Source organism: Falco punctatus (genome assembly GCF_963210335.1).
Source record: "Falco punctatus genome assembly, chromosome: Z".
NCBI lineage: Eukaryota > Metazoa > Chordata > Aves > Falconiformes > Falconidae > Falco > Falco punctatus.
In genome coordinates, this window is record NC_137586.1 from 57,425,914 (window position 1) to 57,438,475 (window position 12,562).

The 12,562-nt window shown below is 37.6% G+C and overlaps 1 long non-coding RNA gene across 7 annotated transcripts in view; it reads right to left on the reverse strand.

The window, feature by feature from the left end:
- The window catches only part of LOC308056686, a 93,252-nt gene that overhangs the window by 77,226 nt on the left and 3,464 nt on the right, over window positions 1-12,562 (reverse strand). For 4 of the 7 annotated variants that reach the window (XR_013924921.1, XR_013924922.1, XR_013924923.1 and 1 more), the window contains exon 1: window positions 1-11,273. This exon is cut by the window's left edge. This is a non-coding gene — a long non-coding RNA (uncharacterized lncRNA). Of the gene's footprint in view, window positions 11,274-12,562 lie in introns of those variants that run through there. The other 3 variants (XR_013924919.1, XR_013924920.1, XR_013924918.1) reach the window with 2 other exon arrangements.

Genomic DNA, 12,562 nt, shown 5'->3' on the forward strand with positions numbered 1-12,562 from the left:
ATAGCAAGACAAAGAACTCATTTTTTAAAGAATCTGGAGTTTTTCTTTGTTTCTTAGAGCTCACACTATCATTTAAATAAAGTCTTGTTTGCAATTATCCCACAGAAAGAAATTAATTTGTTCTAACAAAGAGGCAGGCAAAGTCCAAACTGTTTACTTTGTAAATACCATTCACCCTAAACTAAAGGTAAAAAAGCAACTTACTTAGGTTAATTTTATATTTCATTACTTTTGCGTGAGCTATTTAAAGTATATTGCATTGACAACATTGATCTGAAGACACAACAAAATGCAAATGTCATTTTTAAAATAAAAGAGACTTTTACAGGTATTATAAGTAAGTATTCGGATTTCGTTTTTAAATCTCCTATGTATATATTTAGAAGTTTCTTATCAAATAAGATTTAATCAATGTCATGAGCTGAGGGACACAGCAAGGAGATCCAAGGTTTTCTACATCCTTTATTGACTAAAATTCACAAAGCAGAAACCAAATCGTCAGATGTCAAGGACTGAACGTGCAAATTAGCTGCTATTCATATAGTCCAGTCTCAGCTGAGACAGTCAGCTGCAAAGCAGCATACGGTCTGCAAATATGAACTTGTAAGCAAGTAAAAGAATAATGAATAGTAAAGTAGAAAATCAAAGAAGACCAGAGCATCACACTTCTAAAAACTGCAATGCATTGCTTCTCAATATCCCAGTATTTTTGTTTTGCTTGTCTTAACATGTCTAAGTCTGTATGTTTACTATGCTTACAATTTCCTGAACAAAATCCATACATCAAGTTTTTCAGATGCTGAGAGACAGGATGGATTTTACAAAAATAATGTTCCTTATTGTGAGGTTGCTGGGTGGAGGGAAGGAGAGATATAGATCCCTATGATCAAGAATTTGGAACTGGTGGGAGAACAGCATCCAGAGAAAATCTGTTTCTGAGGCAGGAAGGGAGAGAAAAAGGGAAGCAGGGCTGGAAGTGGGGTGGGAGACAGAGCATGATGGAGATAGGGTCAGGGACAAAAGGGTGTGTGGGAGAGAAAGGGAGTGAGAAATAGTGAAAGGGGCAGTGTGCAAGAGAGAAAAGAGGGAAAGATAGAGGAAGAGAAGGAGGGAGAAAAGAAAGATTGGGAGTAGGTAGAAAGTGTGTGTGATGGAGAGTGGTGGAGAGGAGAAGAGACAACTTGTTTTCACTTTATCTTAGTATGACCAAGAATGTTTTCTAACATCTAATGAGAAGTAGACATAACTTCTGAAGGAAAAACTTTGTTTCCTGTCATAACTTTTCCTATTTTGCTAAATTGGATCTCATCTTCATTTTAAAAATCTCTCTCAAAGCCAAAACTTTACCCCTTTAAGCTGTCAGTGTCAACCAGCTGTAATGACAACTCTTAACACAAACTGCAAGATACTTTAAAGGAACTGGTCTGCCCTGGCAGAGACTAGTAGTTTTGGACTAGTTTACTGCAAAGCTGTGAGATCAGATTACTTCCAAAACTGCATTTCTGCTGGTAAGCAGGTCAGTGAGTCCAAGGTGCCAGACATGGAGCTTAATCTCTCTGCCACAACTGCTGCTGTGAAATATTGAGTAGCTATTTTGTGTTCTGCTCCTTCCGGAGCTGTGATCTACTAAGCACAAGACCAGTATTTCTGTAAAATAAGTATATCTGAGGGTCATTCAGTATTAAGCTGGGATGAGAAGAATCAGCAGTTTTATTACAATTTGAACTGGAGTACAGAAGCAAAGAAAGCAAGCAAGCAAAATAAATAAATAAATAAATATCCCCACAGACAAATTCCCAGCCCACCCCCCATTTGTCACCTTCCAAAGATTCAGGCTGCAAAAGGCAGTTCATTATATGCACTGTGTGCACTAAATAAAATCATCTTTTCTAGCCACTGATTAAAATGAAGACAGTATTTTAATAGGGTGAATCAGCTGCAGCACTTCAGCTGGGCTGCGACTGCTGTATTTGAAAGACTTTGATTTGGCTAATCACAGCTGTTTTTCTGGGATGCTACCGACAGACTCCAAGCAGAACAAATTCATTCCTTATGGTGCCTTGCAACACACAATGTGGAACAATATGAACGGAGGCCTGAAAAATGTGATCAACATGGAATTAAGTTGCCAGAACAACTGGACAACCTGCAGGTGAGCAACAGATGTGAAGGGTTATTGAGTGCTCCCTGGTGAGCTGTCACTAGTTCTGAATGAGTGACCCTGAATTAAATGCTCATTCAATAATTTTCATTACTGTGATTTGTATACTCTTTTTGAAAGATTTCTCTGATCTCATTTTACAATATTTACTAGGCTGCAGCATGCAAAACACCCTGAAAATTATAAAGGAATCATATTCTGCTTTGATCCATTCCTATGTCAGAAAATGGTTAGTAAAGAATAAAAATGAGACAGTTTCTCTACCAATATTCACCATCACCTTCCTTCATCTTTGCAAGCTGGTGCACAGGATACTCTGGGAAGAAGTCTTCCCAAATACAACTGTACTACTACTCTCCATGTCAATCCATCACACTGAAGTGGCCAGGATGCAAGAGGCACATGATGCTCATGCAGTAAAGCCTAGTTCACTGCCTGTAGCTACTCAGCTCAGCATTGCTTTAACTTCCTCTTCTTTATGTTACCGGCAGGGGAAAGGAAAAGGGTGTGGTGGTACAACGGGGGCTATGACAATATCTTATCGCTAGAATCTTGCATCATACTGGCCAGAACAACAGGCACAAAATAAATCCCACATGGGGCTAACTGTCATCTTTTTTTTTTTTTTTCTTTTTTTTTCTATATATTATTTTAGCCAGATTTCCAGTCAGGAGAAAAATATTTCTAAGAATAAATATTTTCACTCAAGCAATAAGAAGCTTTTTTTACTTTTTTTTTTTTAACTACATTTTTTTTTTTTTTACTACATTTACTACATTTTTACTACAAAACATGGTTAGTTTAAAAGCTACATGAATGCCTGTGGTGTATAAACCTATTACACACTCATCTGCCAAACAGCATGTTAACCTGAGGGTATTTAATGACATCAGTGTTTACTCCTGCAATCCTCATCCAGGCACTTTTCAGAAGATATTAGCCCTCTCAGGTTACCAGCACCAAGCACTGTCCCTGTTAAGTGCATCCATGTCCAAAGTAATTCATATTGTGCATGGACAAATCAAGGATTTTTCTAGAATTTGACTAGGTCTCTGCATGCAGCTACCTCGGCTTGTAGCTCTCTATTATGTTTGGCTGATATCAGGAAAAAAAATCAGGTGCTAAGTTTTCCACAGTGGTTCCCAAGTGGTTTTCTGCAGAGTGACCACAGATCACAGGATTTCTTTTCTTGTAACAGTTCAGTGGCTGACAGGCCTCCCAAGGCCATTTCAGCTCAGCTCACCTGAGCTCAGAGACTACTCCAATGTTGCTGAGGGGCCACTCCATGGATCAGGGAACACACAGACAGACAAATCCAACTTTGCAGTTTGTCTCTTTTACCAAGCAAACTAAAGATGCCATATATTTGAAAGTTATTGTCTTCTGAAAATTTGCATAAACGTTCCATGCATATTTTACAGAAAAACTGACAAAACACATTTAGAGAAAAGTGGTATTGAAAAGCTGAATTGTTTTTTTTGGGGGGAAAAAATTATATGCAGGCCAATTAACTTAGTGATATAACAAGTTACAAAAATAATGATAACAATGTTATCTGCTTTTCAAGGACAATATTTGTGGAACCACAAACAGAATATCGTTTTAGATGAGAGACCTATTAAACAGCTTTTTGTTTTCTTTATGATCTTTAGAATAACAGGAGAAGTTACAATTTCCTCAGTGATGACTGCTAAAAATATATGTAACATATTAAAACTATATTTTTGTCTTTTGCTTGTGGGTTTGCATAGTTTCTTGAAAAACAATCAAACACGTACATCTTACTCCCTGCCATCTTCCCTTACTTACTCATGTATGAAGTGAGGTTTTACAATAATATTTTTAATAACACGTATAAACACATCCCCCACACTCCTTTTGTCGGTATTCAGTTAAGTACTTCTTTGTCACTTTGTTCTTTAAATCCTGGGACAAATGAGAAGCATACTGGAGTAGATGACACTTTAGTTCCTTAAAACCAAGCTTTATTTTAAGTAGCACTTCAGTAAGGAGCTCCCTTTCTGTTGGATTTGAAACATAGAAATATGTTAGTGGATTGGGTTTTTTACACAGCTTGTACTAAAATCTGTCCTAAAATCTGGGGAAAAAAGCATATACATTAAAAAGTACATAGATTTTACCTAAAATACGCATACATGACCAGAAGGTATGTTTACAATCCTGAAGTAGGGTAGCTGAACTACTACAACAGGAGTAAGAGTGTTAAATTCAACTGCCTGAAGATATTTTACTCTAAATATTGCTACCAGGAGCACTTCTCTATCAGCAAGCTGATACATATCTCTATTGATAAGCTCTCTGTTGCAACCCTCCCAGAAGGTGGAGAGGACAATTTAATCGTCTAAAGCTAAAAATCTAAACACTTTCCAACCAAACCCCAAAAAATTGCATCTTTCCTCCCACTGGGTAGAGATCCATACTGCCTAACAAATAGAGTATATACTGCTTAGACAGCTCTGGAGATCTTTTGTTCTGCAGCTCGGCACACACTGGGAAAACAAGTTAATGATAGCTTAAATAAATTTGCTTGGCCGATTTTTGTCTGCAGACAGTCGGACTTGGGTCAGAGAAAGACAGCCAAACACTGCAAAAGAAGAGGGGTAAAGTCTAGGGCAAATGAGGTCTTAAAGAAACCCTCATTCAGTGTAGCAACTTCAGTTACTACAAGGTACTTACTCAGTTACTACAATAGTAACTGAGTAGTTTGCCCCTCAGATGCATCTTAGGCACTCTTGGCATGATACAGAGGTAGGCAGCTTGTTTTCATGCTTTGGATCATGCTCTCAGGATGAACTGTGTCATTTTTAGGTATTTCAGTACATAAATTGCAAAGTACATAGGTGCTCAAGATTTTGCCTACAGTCGTGTCACTTTCTCACTGAAAAAGGTTTCCCTTCAGCTGCACGGAGTTTGGCTGCTGAAGAACTAAAGGATTTGGTGCTGCATTCTAGATCCTACACTGTGACAATGTTCTTGTTTCTTTTCCCTATCATTGTTAAGAATAATGCCACCATCCTTTGAATATCCAAAGAACAACTACCTTTATAAAGAAGTTTGTTTATTTTTTGCACACAAGCAGTACAAAATATACTTGTATGTCTTCACATATATCTCTGTATTTTCACAGGGTAAAAAAGGGTAGAAGATTTTCTACCTTACAAATTTAATTCTTTTGGTGCTGAAAGCACCTGTCAGTAAGGGGATCCTACTTAGCAGATGTTAATTTCATCTGATTTCATAGACAGAAATAAATGAGTATACAGAATTTTCTGAGTTCCTTTTAGTTATCTTCTAAAACTTTGAACTAAAACTTTCATCAGCTTTCTTCTGTGAAGCAGCATCTGAGGACATGATCATAAGAAAATTGTTTTGCCCACATTTTGAGATAAACAGGAGTCTGCAGAAAATAAAAATATGTTGAGTTCTGTTAGCATGTCTTTAAACTAAGTTACGGATTCTGCTAAGAAGCAGAAGATAGTAGGATAGCAATGGATCTAATCTAATGGAATAAAATAGGTTTAGGCTCAACACCATACACTCAGTGCACTCAGAAAGTGGGCTGCAATCTCCAATGAAGTAATTCCTTGAGTCTCTCATATTTGTTACCTATGTATTACTGCAGTTCAATCTCTGAATATTTTCTACCTTACAAATTTAATTCTCTTGGTGCTGAAAGCTTTTACCCACAGTAGAAGCTGTTGTAAGATCTCAATGCTCAGCACATCACTGGAGTGAGACCACAACTCCCCATGTTTCCCACAGAACTCTCAAGATGCAAGAACTCAGCAAAGCTATTTGGAAAAAATATCAACTGTCATTATTCATTCTCATTAAAAAACATATAATGTCAAATATATATATTTTTAAATGGTGATAACTTTTCTAAACAGCTGAAGATTATGGTTGCCTCTGTTGTAGGATGTTCAGTACAAGTGATTTTGAAAAATCTGTATTTTTATTCGGAAATGCCTCACGTACCAAATTCTGAAAAGGAGAGCCTTTGAAACTTGAATACTAAAATTCTGTGACTGGTTCTTTCAAGAACATTTTACCTTGAATGTCTGGAGTATACAACTACCACAAGTCTGCCTGAATGTCAAAAGGTTTCTTAATACTAGTTTAGCACAAGCTTTCACTTTATACTGTAAGAGTGAAGCAGAACAGACTTTGTTAAGGTCTAAACCTCATGGAAATCTTGCTACGATTGACATATTTTTCTAGGGAAAATAAACACGACCATTCACTGTTCTAGGCAAGTATACATGTGAAATGATAACACTTGAAAGAAAAGAAGAATGAAAAGAAAAGACAGAGCCCTGGGAATTAATGTAAAATTCACTGCAACTTTACACGTGAATGAAGATAAACATGTTTTACATTATGGGCGCTTCTGTCATTCTCAGCAAATGATGAATAACTTTGCTGGTTTTTTTCTGCTAACTGTTTAACTCCAATAACTATGAGAGAATTTGTTTTAAAAGCATGAGGTACCCAAAAAACAGGGACTGAACCAGACATTTGGAGAATGTCAAAAAGGTTACATTAATTTATACAATTAAAAAAGAGATGAGCCTGCCATCATCTTTATTTCACATACATTTGTTATCTAAACGGATGGCTTAACATATTGGTCTTTCACTGAAGAAATCTTTTGTGTAGGCTTACATCATTTGAATATAAGGAGCCTGAAAATTTTAAATCATTGACCAGCTAATCCTTGCCTACTCTGGGAATGTCAAGGGGCCGTTAAAGATTTTGTTGACTTTTCAGCATTAAATATTAGTTTCGAAGAGATGTTCCGTCATTTATCAGGCAACATGATAAATTTCATAGTGGTAATATGCTAACTAGACTTGAAACATCTTACAGAGCTTCTGCTGTCCCAGGTTGCTAGGGCTTTTCTTTTGGAGATAGTCATCTGCACCTCTGATTTACCTCTCTGGCTGAAGCATTATCAGGAACATACATCTGGAACTGCATCACAGACCAGGTCAGATACCCATGCAAGCAGTGTCCTGCCTGGCAGTGCAAGTTACTCCAAACATCCAAAGTAGTAACCAGATGCTTTAAAACATTAGTCCCTAGCTTCCAGTAACTTCTGCGCAATAATAATGCTCAAGTAATATCCCATGCTCTTTTGTAAACCTAGTTTATATCCAGGTAAACTCAAGAGGACAGTCCATTGCTTAAGGACTTTGGGCAATTTTTTTTAAATGAAAGGGCAAGAACCTGGCCACTGAAAAATAAAATAATTCCCTACCCATTTCTTCTTCATATATCACACTTGGTTGAAAAAAACCTCAACAACAAAACAACTTTTTACTCTTATGTATACATATGCAAATTAAGAACACATTGAATAAGTATGCTTCCTAAGCACTCTAAAATGAAGCTCAAGCCTTTTTTGTGTGTGGAAACAGCTTTAAAAACTAGTATGTGGTCCTAGCAGTTGTGTTGTGATATCCCTAATAAAGAAATGCTACATCTGCTAATTTGTGTTTTGGTTTTCTCTCTTTTACCCCATTATCTTCAGCCTTCTTTTTAGCTTCAATAGTCATCTTAAAGCAGTTCAATCAAAACTGGCATATTTCATGATTATAAGTGTTCTACAAAGCCAACAGCATTTCTTCTGTGCTTTCTTAACCAAAGATTAATAAAACATGAGAAATGTTGTATTACACGTAAAACATAATCATTAACACCATAACATCTTTGGTCTAGAAGTTTTTCCTAATCCAGATTTATTGGAAAATTTCCATTAAAATGCTATACTTCCTTCCCCTACACACCCCATGTTAAATTCAACAAATACAGCTTTGAAAGGCATTCAGATGACTTGTTTTTCCAGTTCTAGGATGAAAATTCTGGGGAAAAAAGGAGGAAAAGAAACCACTCCACAAATGTTATGTCAGTGGTACTTTAAAGGTGGGATACCATAGTCTGCTCTTAAGCTTATGGCCATGCTCGCTCCCAGTTCTGTGTGTAACCATGTAGCCCTGTAAAAACTGGATTAACACTGCTAGTAACAAGCCACACATTTCGTGCTGAGTCTGCAGCGCCTCAGGACTGAGGCTTGTCACAGGCTTACCCTGACTGAGTTTTCTTGACCTGCCTGCAGCTTTGTTTTGCCTAGTTTAGCTGTGACAGCAATTCTTCTAACTGACAAGCTGTTTATGGCTAATTTATTCTATTATTTTTCTTTGTATGGCACAGCAACGTTTTTTTGTATTGATAGTAACAAGCAGTCATCCTATGTATCATGGGATACTATTTTGACACTTCAAGTAGAGAAGCAGAGGTCTGGTAGAATACCAGAAGCTTTGTAAAGTGGAGGCATAGGGTGGGCTATAGGACAGTGGCTTGAAAGATGAGGCACAGGCTTGGCCCTAGAGACCCCACAGCACTAAACAACTCACCAGCAGTCAGTTAAAAAATGCAGACTTGTAGCTGGAAATAAAAGCTGATTTGAAGTAACAAAGAAGTGGTGTGCAATATACACAAATGTATCTAAAGTATGTATATAGTAAATTTGGGCATAACATGGAGCTGCAGACTAATGAAGAAAAAGCAAGATGTAAAGATATGATACTGAAAACAAAAATGACCCCAACTGGATCCTAGAGTGAGAGAGAGAGATTCCTCCTGGCAAAAGACACTGGATGTTGACAACTTCCCACAACTCGCAATGAACCATGAGAGTGACTCCACTGACATCAGGACCAAATGGAGCAAAGGAAAGATAAGCATAGCACCAGGGGAATAAAACAACAAACAACAACCAAAAAAAAACCAAACCAAAACCCAGAAACTGTGTGTATTACAATTACATTGTATTATTGCTAAGACTTTTTTCCCCCTGTATTCTAACTGTATTACTATTCTTTTTCTGTAATAATTAGATCTAGACTAATAATGATTCTTGAATTACATTGTCCGGCTTTCAGTGATACCAATAATAATTTCTTGGATTTATATGTAAAGCATGTTTCCTCTTTGCCCATAAACAAGATTTTGAAAGTAATTTATGTATTGGCTTGACATTTTGCCATCACATTTCTCAGCTGAATGAAGGTTCAGGAAATTCAGCCAGCAGTGAAAATGTCCCCAGGAGACTAGAAATATGAGAACAATTAAATGGGAACTACATAGGCAAAGGAAGGCAAAAAAATGTTTTTGGGAAGCCCCAACCATTGTCAAGACTTAATTTTTTCATAAAATTTCCTGTTTCTATAGATACTGCACGATTCTTTTTTTATACCGTCTATCGAAAAATCTGAGTTATTGTGTAAAAGGGACGTTCTTAGAGCTGGTAAATCAAAATTATGTCTATCATATGTTCCAGTCATGAACACTAACCTTGGTTTGCTTTCTCCTCACACTCATGATCTGATCATAAGATTACTTTGAGCACTGAAACAGGCCATTTTTTTTCTATAGGAGTGAAAGACAGACCAGAAGAACAGAGAGCTGGTCAAACGGTCACCACAATATAACTTGGCGCGCTTTGTACAGCATTGGTAAGTGGCCTGGCTGATAAATGGGAGATGTAACCTTCGCATCTAAAGCAGGTTAATGTGAACTGAAATATGCTCTAAGGATCATTGCTTGGAAATGTTCCTCCCTTTTGAGGTATTTTCAAATCTCTAGCCCACTGACTCAGTTCTTTTTATTTTTTCTTTTTTTTTTCTTTTCCCCAGTGCTTATAGCCAAAAATGCCATCGCCATCAGGCAAAAGATATTTGTCACTGCACCTACCAGTCTCAGTATTTCATAATATCTCAGATTTGTTAAAAAAATACCCAGAGAAGGAAGACTGATTTTCTGTCACATTTATTTCCTGTCAGACTGCTACAGACATCCAAACTGTCCTCAAGAGAAAAATTAATTTAACTCCTTTCCACCTCAAAGCTTTTGGTAGTACTGCAGTAATGTAAAACAGTTTCAGCTTCATCCCTTGTACTTCAAGTCTGTATGAAACTTTGTGCCATAGGCAGTGAACTGTCTCACAGAGCACACAAGACTAGAAGTGATTTTTGGTTACTGGTTTTCTGAATTATTTCTATACTGAGGTCAATAATGCTTCATTATTTAAAAACCATATCCCAGAAAAGACCACAAGAAAGCCATCACTGTCTTACCTAAGCTTTTTGCTAGAATTTTACAGAGGCAAAGACAATGGTGCTCAAATTTAAAGGAATTTTTCTTTCTTAAGTTTCAATTTTGCTTACTTCTTTGTCCAGAATCATTGGTAAATGAACAAAAATTACTGGTGCTGAACAAGCTGATTTTCCTCTCCCAATAAAAATACATCCATTGTCTTAATACAAGACAAAAAATAACTCAGGTTAGGTAAAGGGGCTAACAGGTATTTCCAGGTAACACACAGTTCCATGATCCTAAAGCAAACCTGCATTTCCTTTAGAGCCCACTTCCTTGGTGAGGCAGCTGCCAGCTGCACACTTTTAGCCTCTTGCAGGAGCATCTTTCCATCACCAGGGAACTCCTGGGCAATGCTGACTGGACTGCTGTTCCTCTTGGACACAGTCTGCAGGTGCTCTCACACAGGTCCTGCCTGTGCCAGCCAGTGTGGGTGCAGCACAGAATGCTTACCTGGTTCTCTTGCAAAAAGGAAGCTCCCGGCATTCACTCCAACTTCAAAGCTTCTTCTTCCCTGGACTAAAGCTATATAAGGCATCCCTTAATCGGCCCACACGTCCATACAGCACTCCATCCAGAAACTTCTTAGCTCTTTAAAATAAGGAAGTTTTGGACTAGTTCTGAAAAGTAAAAAGAAAAAAGTAAAAGCAAACTCCTTGTTTCAGGCCTTTAGATCCTCCTTTAGTTATTCATATCTCCCTACTAGATTCAGAAGAGTATTTCTTCCAGAGAGGTCCTGGTCTTCCCAGCTACCACACTTATCCATCCCTAGCGTATACGCCAGACTACTTAACCACCCTCCCTGCTAAAATCATATTACTTCTTTCATGCTAGAATCTGTCTGGCTTCAGTTCTGGCCACTGATTTCTTTCAAACCCTTTTTCTACCTTTACTTCCCAGCACTTTTGCCGTATATCTATATATTATATATATATATATATATATATATATATATATAGTATCTCCTCTTGATTATTTCTGCATCCTGCTGGGTTTTCATACTGGTAGAAAAAAAAATGAACATTCCTTTGCTTTTTTGCTGTTTAGCACATACAGCATCAGAAAACAATCTAGCTATGAGCTGCCTCTAACTTCTCATTCCTGGCTTGCTGCAGGAAAGCTTTTAAGGTAAGAGGAGAGCCTGATAACAATCACCAGTGACACAGAGGTCCTCCTCCAGAGCTCACTCAGTTTTTAATCCTAGCTGTTACTTAAGACTAAAAGGTAGGTTTTGTTTAAAAAAAAAGAAAGAATGACTGACAATACACGGTTATATATATGTAATACATGAATAGAATCACCGGTGTGCTTTGTCAATGCTAGCTAAAGCTCAGAAAAAAGTGTTTTGTCTTGCTTTTTCATTTCAATAGACAGGTGTAACATTGTGAGTTGTAACTAGCGTAATCTTCAAGGACCAGTAAACTGAAGGTAAAACCAGAGATGTTTATAAAGCTTCTGCATTGATGAACCGCATTTAAATAACTTTCAAACAGCTTCAGTACCTTAAATAACACTAATGGCTTTATTTTGCTGCTACTGTGAAACATACTCACACAGACGGTATATGCTAGAAGCACTTTAAAAAGCCACTCCTCTGTCACTCCCCTCCACCAGCCCCAAATCTCCTCAGATCAAAATTGACCACCAGCAGCTGCAACCCTGTCCCTTGCCTCGCAGCTATGAGGATGTTCTTGCAGCAGGGCTGTCCTAGCTGCTGGAAGGGGACATTTGCACAACTGACTGCACTCTGCCTTACACAGCATCAGCAGCAGGGTCACACTATTGACATCAGCTTTCTAAGCACACACTGCCTCTACCTCTTGTTGCATTTACAGTCCTCATAATTTTTTCATTAACTCATTATTACTGACTGCTTCTCCTGGACAAAGTTTCCTTTTACGGACTTATTTTTGCCATTGTTTTCAGTCTTTATTTCAGAATGCCTTTCCTAAGGCAGCAAAACCTCTATTGTTTGATTATATATATATATATATATATATATATACACAAATAGTAGCTACTCGTGACATCTGCCAAACATCACATCTTGGTCACTTTGCTCTTGCTGCATCTGCTTCCCATCCACACTCCAGGGTGACTGCAACGCAGTGGCCACAACATGTTCTAATTTCACTGTCTCCAGATGATACATTTCTGCTGGAAGGAAATATTTCAATTTATCCTACACACCACAAGAGAGAAGCTGCAAATACACTGTTGGCC